The sequence below is a fragment of the Suricata suricatta genome, chromosome 17, assembly GCF_006229205.1.
Source record: "Suricata suricatta isolate VVHF042 chromosome 17, meerkat_22Aug2017_6uvM2_HiC, whole genome shotgun sequence".
Taxonomy (NCBI): Eukaryota; Metazoa; Chordata; class Mammalia; order Carnivora; family Herpestidae; genus Suricata; species Suricata suricatta.
In genome coordinates, this window is record NC_043716.1 from 53,206,346 (window position 1) to 53,215,325 (window position 8,980).

Sequence of the window (8,980 nt, forward strand, 5' to 3'; positions counted from 1 at the left end):
GCCGGCGGCGGAGCGAGCGGAGCCGGCGGCTGGTGCCGTGGGACGCCGAGGCCTCGGGCGGGGGCCGGCCTGGGGCTCCAGGTGAGGCGCGGGCCCGGAAGCACCTAGCTGGGCCCGCCCCTTCGGGGCGCCCTCCACTCGCGACGGGAAGGCTGGGGAGGGCCGGGACCCCTGGTTTCCCGGAGTGGGGCGGGGAGAGCTGTACAGGTCCGCCCGCCCAGCCCTGGAACCCGGGGCTCCGTTCGCCTGGGAGAAAGACACCTGTAGGAATTGCGGCTGGGAACTTTTTTCTGCCTGATCCGCCCTCGTTTACACAATTTGAGCTTCGGAATTGCCAAGTAGTGTTGGTTTAGGGAAACGGGAAAATAAGTGCCCGGCCGGGCTGTGGGTGCAGGAGGTCACCGCAGGCGGGGGTGGGAGCCGCGGTCCTTGGGCCCCACGTGCAAGGCGCCTGGCCCAGGAGGCCGGCGACGCGCGTCTCAGGTAGCCCACTGTCTGCGAGCAGCGGCCGGAGCACGTTACCTCGGCGGCTTAGTCCCTGCCCCTGCCATCTGGGCCCACTCCCTGCCGGCCCTTTGTGCCTCCTAATCCCCGGACGCAGGAAACCCGCGGGAGGGACTTTGGTCTCTGGGGCTTTCTCCGCCTATGGCGGCTTTGGACACCTTTACGGGAACATACGGAGATACTGTAGGTTTTCCACGACCACGGGGGTGGAGTTGCGTTGCGATACGTCGGGACCTGGTGAGGAGTGAAAAATACGGTCTTGCCAAAGTGTGCAAAGTTGTGCCCTCGGTTTGTCCCCACTGGACACTTTGTAGACACGCTGGGCTTTGGTAGTGAGAACTGACCACCCGCAGAGAACCGTGGTGTGGCCCGCTCAGGCTCTCACCAGAGGTAAGGTGAGCTTTGGGTGAGGCGGCGGGACTTAGACTCCGTGCCCCTTCCCATGGGGATCATGTGCCACATGCAGAGCGGCTGCCCCGGGGGCTCTTGGGATCTTCCGCAGTTTAGCAGTTTACAACTCAAAGCCCCATCTGGCCGCAGAGGGGATTGTGAACAAGGAGGGGAGCCGGGAGGGAATGAATGTCGGAGACAGGAGACCCCAGGTGGGGACAATGAAGAGGTGGTCTAGACTAGCTGAGGCCCAGTCCAGGGTCAGAGGGGCTTTTAAGGAAGACAGTCTGTGTCTGTGTGAGCTGAGGCATGGGAAGGGTCCTGGGAGATGGTCCTACTTCTTTATCTATTTGGTTTTCATTAAGTGATCTGCCCACCGTGCTCACCTCTGACAGTCAGTACTCTAACCCAGCTCTGGGGGCTCTGACCACTAACTTCTCCAAAGTTAGAGGAGGCCAGTCTCTGTGGGGGCCACTGGACAGTGTTTCCAGTGTCTGAGGTCAGCCTGCATCCCTACTCTTCCTTGAGTCAATGGAGTGTCCCTTTTGGTGGCAAAATAATGTAATTTTAATAACTTCATCATTTAGCACTTCAGAACTTTTTAATACAGTTTCATTAAAAGAAGAAAAAGGCCCATGATTCCTGCTGAACCGTGAGTTTAAAGAATTAAAAAGGCAGTGGGAGTCCGGGGCACCTGGGTGGCTGAGTCGGTTAAGTATCCAACTTCGGCCCAGGGAATGATCTTGAGGTATGTGAGTTCGAGCCCCACATCAGGCTCTGTGCTGACAGCTCAGAGCCTGGAGCTTGCTTCGGATTCTGTGTCTCCCTCTCTCTCTGCTCCTCTCCTGCTCACGCTCTGTTTCTCTCTCTGTCTCAAAAATGAATAAACGTTAAAAAAAATGTATTTTTTTAAAGGCAGTAGGAGCCCATTGTGGGGAAGGTAAAACATTTTCGAAAAGTGTAAGGTAAGAGGCAAAACTCCCTCTTGCCTCACAGTCTTTTTCCTTAAACATGGTGTTTAAGTTTTAGTGTCTTTCTGGTCAGCAGGTGTAGTTTTGAATCCTGCGTTGCCGATTTCTTGCTACATAATCTTGGCTCAGTCACTTAACCATGCCAAGTCCCAGCAAGCCTTGTCGATAGGAGAATGAAAAACGTCACAAACACGCGTGGCCTGGCATATAGCAGGCATGTGAGCTGCTTAACTTCCCCCATAAAGCATAAAAACACGTCACCTGTGGGCCTTTGGGCAGACACCTGAGCCTTTTGGACATGTCTGGTGAGTTGTGAGGGAACTCGGCTTCTTTGTCCAGACGCTAGCCGAGAGGTCCTGATATTTTAAAATATTTTATTTCTTTAAATTTTCTTTTAACGGTTATTCATTTTTGAGAGAGAGAAAGAGGCAGAGAGAGAGAGGGAGACACAGAATCCGAAGCAGGCTCCAGGCTCCAGGCTCTGAGCTAGCTGTCAGCACAGAGCCCGACACAAGGCCTGAACCCATGAACCGTGAGATCATGACCTGAGCCGAAGTCGGACGCTTGCACTATACAGATGCTTAGCCACACAGGCGCCCCAAGGGGTCCTGATTTTTGAGAGCCTCTGGAAGTCAGAACTTTTAAAATGCGAATATCGTTCCTTGAAACTAGGGGGGCAGAGGTAGAGGGCAGTGGTCTCTTCTAACCTCACCTTGTGTTTCTATGGCCCTTGGGACTTCCTGCTCCCTGGGGGAGCCAGGAGTGAGGCGTGATAGCCAGACCCCAGCTGGGGGCCTTCCCTGGGAGGAAGAGGGTGCACAGTCTGCTCTGCTCTACTTTGCTCAGCAGAGGGCTTGGCTGCAGCCGAGAGGCTCAGTCACATTCTTGTGCTGCGCTGTTGTCCTTAAGGAGCTTTAACTCCATAGTGCTTTTTTTCAACCTCTTTTAGGAAAGGAGTGTCCTCCTGGCCCCAAGACTCCAGCCCTGTCCCCCGCCCCAGGTCTCCCCCTCCCCCCCCAGCCCCCTGCTGATAGACAAAGTGGTGCCTGGAGCTAGAAAGTGTGGACCCCTTACCCCCCCCACCCCCCACCCGCTTCTACACTGAGCATACCGGGCAAGAGTCTCAGGAAACCTGTGATATTCCTCAGCCTTCCTGGTCCTTCCAGAAGCGTAAGGGGCAGCTGAGTGGAGGCCCAAGAGGCCCATGGTCCCCGCTCCTGGGTTGGCTGTCGTGAGCCTGGACTTCCTTCTCCTGAGTCCTCGGCTTGGAGAAGCCTTCTTATCTCACTCAGGCGATATCACAATCAGGGCTCCTCCTGGGTCGAGGCATGCCAGGTCTGTTCGTTTTCCCCTCCCCAGGAGCAGTCTTCAGGGAGAGGGAGGGTATGGGGCAGGAGAGGGGTGTCTGGGGGGGGGGCATCAGAACTGCTTGCTCTCCTACACTTCTCCAGCCTTGGCTCCCAGGGTTCCCCAGGACACCCTCCCCTGCCTGTGCCCTTGCCCCATGGGGCTCTGCTCAGCTCCTTTGAGGTGGCCTTCCCTCCCCGCCCTGCGTCTCAGAGGCAACTGGTACTTTGAAGAGTCACCCTACTCCTTCCCCTTCCCTGGAACCACAGTGAATTCTTGAGCTAGGAGAGGCTTCTCTGGGCGTGGGGACAGGGAAGCTGCTAGGTACCTGACTCTACTCTTAAGGAATTCAGCAGAGACTAGAGTCTTCTGTCATACGCCTGACTCAGTGTTCCCAGGGTTTGATGAGAGGGACATCTGGGCCACAGGACTACTTGATTCTAGCAAATACTATGATTCCTGGAACCTCCTTGCTGGGTGTCCTGGAGCCTTGGTCTGAAGCAGGGCCCACAAAGGGCCACATCTCCAGCAGGATGCCAGGCATGATGTCTACATGGCCCTGGCCTTGGCCCAGAGACTTGAGAACAGGATGGGGAAGTTCCCTGAGAGACCCTATGGGGCCCCAGCCCACTACTCTCTGGGGTCAGTGGCTCCCAACTAGAGAAGACCTTTGCTTTGTTGATCTCTATTCAGTCCTGGCTGTTGACTCATTCCCGTAATGAGTATCTACTGGTGCCTCTCTGGGCCCAGCGTGGTTTAGACAGCAGCCGTAGTCCTTACATAAAACAGAGATCTCTGCCATCCCAGGACTCACGTTGTAAAGGGTGGGGACCGTGAGTGACAGAAAAGGAGCCTAAGTAATAAAGTAGGTGTTAAAAGTTGATTCTTGAGTTATTTAGAATAGGGACAAAAGTAGGGGATTGGGACCCCTGGGGTAGGGGGCAGGTTGCAACTTGGAGAGCTGGCGAGGGTGCCTCATTTGAGCAGAGACTTGTAGGGGGTGAGGGGGTTCATCAGATAACATCAGTGTCTTCCATGTGCATGCACTAAGCACCGGGGATACAGCCATGGACAGGACAGGCATTGTCCCTTTCTCCTGGAGCGGACCTCTCTTGGAACCTCCTTGGGTCAGCTGTTCAAGGTTTGAGGTGAGTAGGAGGCTGTGGAATGGGGCCTGAGAGGATGAGCCAGGCCGCCTACCACCCCCACCCCAGGCAAGCTGCCCACCTGCTCCCCGGATGGCTCTCCTCTTCAGGCTTGGCCATCTCCAGTCTGTTCACTTCCCTGGAAGAAGTCTGATGTTGGGATGCAGGAAGGGACTGAGCCCTCCAGAATGAGGATGTGTTCAGGGAATGGATGCATTTCAACTTCCCTCCCCTTCGGCAGCTGGGGAGGGAAACCCTGTAGGAGGAGCCTTGGGTGTGGCAGGAAGGCCCTCCCAGGGTTGTGGGATTGGCCTGTGGCTCCTTAGATTGGGGTTAGGGGGCGTGGCTGCTTGGGCCCAGCCTGGGAGGGTGAGGTCAAGCTCTGGCCACTAACTCAGGCTGTCGCATCCAGGCTACTGCTGACCAGTCCCTTTGCCCTGGGCGAGAGGCCTGAACTTGGCAGACAGAGGGGTGTGCAGTCAGGTTGGAGTCCAGATGGGGGCTGGGACTCTCACTAGCTCCTTGGGCTGGATCTCTGTCTGAATGGGTTATATCATAAGTAACAGAATTCCATGAGATGATGTAGATAGAGTGCTTCAGGTGGCATCTGGCCACAGTTTGGGTCTCGATCCTTGGTATCCCCAAACACCAGCAGTGACCACCTTCTGGCTCCTGGCCTCTCTCTGGGTGGTCTCGTCGCCCCACCTCCCACCTAGCCCTTCCAGCCAAGGTGTGGTTGCTACGCTGCTGGCCAGGGCACTGTCCGGTGCTTCTGGGAGATTGAGCTTCCCTGGGCAACACAGACGCCTGCAAAGCAGCCTTGGGCACCTGAGTTGGCACAGACAGCTGCCCCAGTTGGTGAGAGCCCTGCCCCACCGCTCCCCTTGGTAGGAGGTGTACTCCCCCGGCAGACGGAAGGACACAGCCACACGCAGGCCTCACACAGGATGTCGCCCTCGCTCGTGGGGAAGGGAGGGCAGCCTCTGCAGTAGCAGGGGGGCTGTGGGGAGCACAAACAAACGGGAGAGGAGAGGAGAGCTTGGGACTTCAGCACATGCTGCATGTGCTCCTGGAGATGGGGAACTCGGCCAGGTGTGGAGTGTGGCTACCTGGGCCTTCTTTACCCCGGGCCTTGGTGTCTAGAGCCCTCAAGGCTGTTGAGGGACCTTCTCAGGTCCCATCTCACACCTTCAGGACAGATGAGCTTAGCTTGGCCAAGCCTCTGCCTCTGGACAAATGGTACCTGGTGTCGGCTGAGCAGTCCGGGCTGGGACCCCCCCCTTTTTTCCCCCTCCCTGCAGCACAGTCACATCTGCTTAGAGAGAGGTGCCAAGACAAGCCTGCCCCATTCTGTTATTTCCTCTCTGCCTCTCCTGGTCTCTTTACTGAGCTCCTGAGATGCAGGGTCCATATGCATCTCAACGGGGTTGGGGGGTCACCCCCGAGGATGGAAAGGGAAGCCAGGGTGTGAATTTGCCAAGGGGACCACTCTCCTGTCTTTTCCAGGGTGTGCGTCAGGGACACCAGTCCTGGCCTCTGGCATGTTTCATGGCCTGTGGCAGTGTTGGGTGATTTGAGCAGCAAGAAGGGGAGGGAATCACCAGGTCAGCTGCCCGCAGGGAACTCACAGGCTGGTTCCACAGATGAGGCACAGGTCTGTGTGGCCCATGGGTGAGAGTCAGCGCCCCGCCCCCCAGCACACACAGTCAGCCGTCAGGCAGCAAGGTTCACATGGCCCCGCCCCTGAGCTGCTTGGAGGTTAGTCCTGTCAAGGACAGAGGGCGACAGGCAGGAACTGAGACTGAGGTTGGGCATCTTTAGGAGTTTAGGGAGTGGAGGTGTTTCTCCTCATGAAGCCCCGCCTCTGGGGTCATGCTCTGGCCTGTGGCGGCCCTGGTGCAGGAAGCCCAGGGGACCCTGGTAGCATCTTACACATCTCTAGCGACTCTGCCTCAGCCTCTTCTTGTCATCCCTCAGTGGGCGTGGCCTATAAAGTAGTAACGTCCTTCACCCCTGGGACCCTGAAGCCCAAGGTCATCAGCTGGTCCTACCCGCCTATCTCTTCCCGGCCTCTGCACCCATCTGGTGTCCAGGGGGCAGGCCTCTCCCCGGTTCAGGTTAACACGGGCCGGAAGAGGAACCCAGCCCCCAAGAGCGTAGAAGCGATCCCACCAACGGCACTGCTTGCCTCCTGTGAGCTTAGGGCCGGCCATCCTCAGACCTGCTCGCTCTCTGGGCCTTCGCCCCTTCTCCCGTGTGATCCTCTTATCTGCCCTGCCTGGGAGATAGATAAACCGAATGAAGAAAAAAGATCTCCACTAATCCCATAACCCTGCCAGCGTGTCCTCTACTTACGTAAATATTTTTAACGGAGTCTATCTGCTCTCAGGTACCTTGTGCACATAGTTCCGTGTCTGCCGTCTTCTGCCCTTTTACGGACCGTGTGCCTTCCCTCGTGGCGCCGGCCCCACTTCACTCCTCCCTGTTGTTGGCCCCTTAGGTTGCTTCTGATTTTCCCTGGTAACAAGGCTGGGGACAACATTCCAGGAGCCGGATGGGGGCCCTTGTCCACGGTGGTTTTAGGGACCATTTCAGCATAACATGTGGTCAAGCCCCTCAGGGAGGAGGGGGAGAATGGTCAAGCTGGGTTCAGAAAGAAAATGCTTTTTAGATGATTTTTGATGTGTTGCGTGAGGTTGGACAAGGAGGTTTTTTCAGACAATAGCAGACGTGGAGACCATAGTGGATGGACCCTGGGGTGGGGGCTGAGCAGATGGGTGGGCCAATACAGGGCCATGCCTGCGGGGGTGGGGGTGCATCGTGTGGGGGAGGGGAGGGCACCCCAAGGCAGGCCCTGCCCAGGACTGTCAGCCGGCTCCCAGTGACCTAGGACTGAGACTTTCCTCAGTGGCCCTCCAGGTCCCCCCTTCCTGGCCCACCCCACCTCTCCTGTTGCCTGCGCTCAGCCCCCTGTGCTGTCTTCGTCCCCCTGGAAGATGCGAGCTTGTTCCATTCCCCTGACGCGCCCCGCCCCCGAACCTCACCACGGCTGACCACTTCCTATCTTTTAGGTGTGGGTGGAGACGTTTCCACCTCTGTTCATTCATTTAGCAGGGCTGCCCCAGTGAAAAAGAGGGCCGGGGTCCTGCTGAGAATGAGAAGGCTCATCCTTCGGGAGGGCTGCTGGGTAAAACAGGCTTAGTGGGGACACTGGTCCACTGTGACCAGTGCTAAAGAGCAAAGCAAAGCTGGGAAGTAGGAGAGAGAATGTCCAAAAAGGGACATTTAAGTGGAGGGCAGGGAGGGAGGGAGCAGGTGGGTGATCTGGAGGGCAAGCATCCCATGGCAGAAGGATCAGCAAACCCATGGACCCAGACGCCGGGACGTTCACAGAGTCCTTAGAGCCACCACACCCGGGTCACTGTCTCGGCCCCTTCCTTCGCTTCCTTGCTGGCCCTGCTCGCCTGCGCTCTCTCTCTCTCTCAGACCGTCCCGCTGACTGATTTGTGAACTTGTGTGTCATCACACTCTCCCCTGCAAAGATGTCAACCTGGTGAAATAAAGGATCACGTTTGTCTTTGTCACCACTGTGTCCCCAGCCCTAGGGCAACGCCTGCTCCCTGCCAGCCCACAGGTGCATTCCCCTTTGCAGATGAGCTTGCTGGGCCTGGAGGAGCTACCATGGGAGGCCTCGCAGTGTGGAGGGGCTGAGCCCTGGCTGTTGATACCAAGCCCTGGCTCCTTCCCCCCATTTCCCAGCCCCAGGAGTGGGCTGAGTAGGTAGGGTCTGTTCCATACCATGAAGCTCCAGGCCTAGGTTCCTGAAGCTTCTCTCTGGAGAACCCGCTTATCAGGGATGAGTGGAGCCTCGGGTTTGCCTGGAGGTAAATCTAGCCCATCCCAGACCTGTTCCTTTTCAAGAAGGGGTGGGTGCGCTTTTTATGCCTTGACCTGGGCAGTTATTTCTGTGTTGGGAGCGACACTGAGGAGTTGGCTGGAGTGAGGAACAGATGTTGTCGCGGCTGCTGGTCTTGGTCCTAGCTCCGTCACCCCGTGCCCCTGAGGTCCCAACCCCCTGTGAGTAGGTGGCACCTTGCCGGCACCTCACAAACAGCGACCGGGCCCCAAGCCCCAAACTGCTTCGTTGGCCCCGAGCTGAAGGCATGTGGGGGGGGGAGTGTGTGTTTGCGTGTGTCCGTGCCTTTGAATTGCAGGGATGTATTTAGGCATCCTCTGTCCTGTCCTATCCATCCTTCCCTGCCTCCCCGAGTCCTTAGATTTGGCGCCCGCCAGACCTGAGGGCAAATCCAAGTTCTGCTGGTTTTTCTCCCTAGCGACCTTGAACTTGAAGCTACCCGCCCTCTGTGGTCTTCATGTCCTTGTCTGCCAAGGGGAGACATTCCACTCAACTTCCAGGGAGGCTTGTGGAGGGCGAACAAACATCCGGGACGGGGTTTAGGTGCACCTTGTACAGAAGTGGGAAGGAAAAGAAGGGTCAGGACGTGTACCGACTCGCCACCGGGCCTATGAGTAGTGGGATTTAGGGAGGCTTTTCTCCTCTGGTTGTTGTCGTGTTGTGTTGGGTTTTTTAGGGTGTTTTTTTTTTTTTTTTTAACACTGAGC

The 8,980-nt window shown here is 57.0% G+C and overlaps 1 protein-coding gene across 2 annotated transcripts in view; it reads left to right on the forward strand.

Annotated features, from left to right (window-relative positions):
- The first annotated feature begins 6 nt into the window (after nucleotides 1-6).
- Nucleotides 7-8,980, forward strand: part of LLGL2 (LLGL scribble cell polarity complex component 2) — a 34,615-nt gene continuing 25,641 nt past the window's right edge. For both annotated transcript variants that reach the window (XM_029928230.1, XM_029928231.1), the window contains exon 1: nucleotides 7-81. The gene's annotated coding sequence lies outside the window, so the exon portion shown is untranslated. The remainder of the gene's footprint in view (nucleotides 82-8,980) is intronic.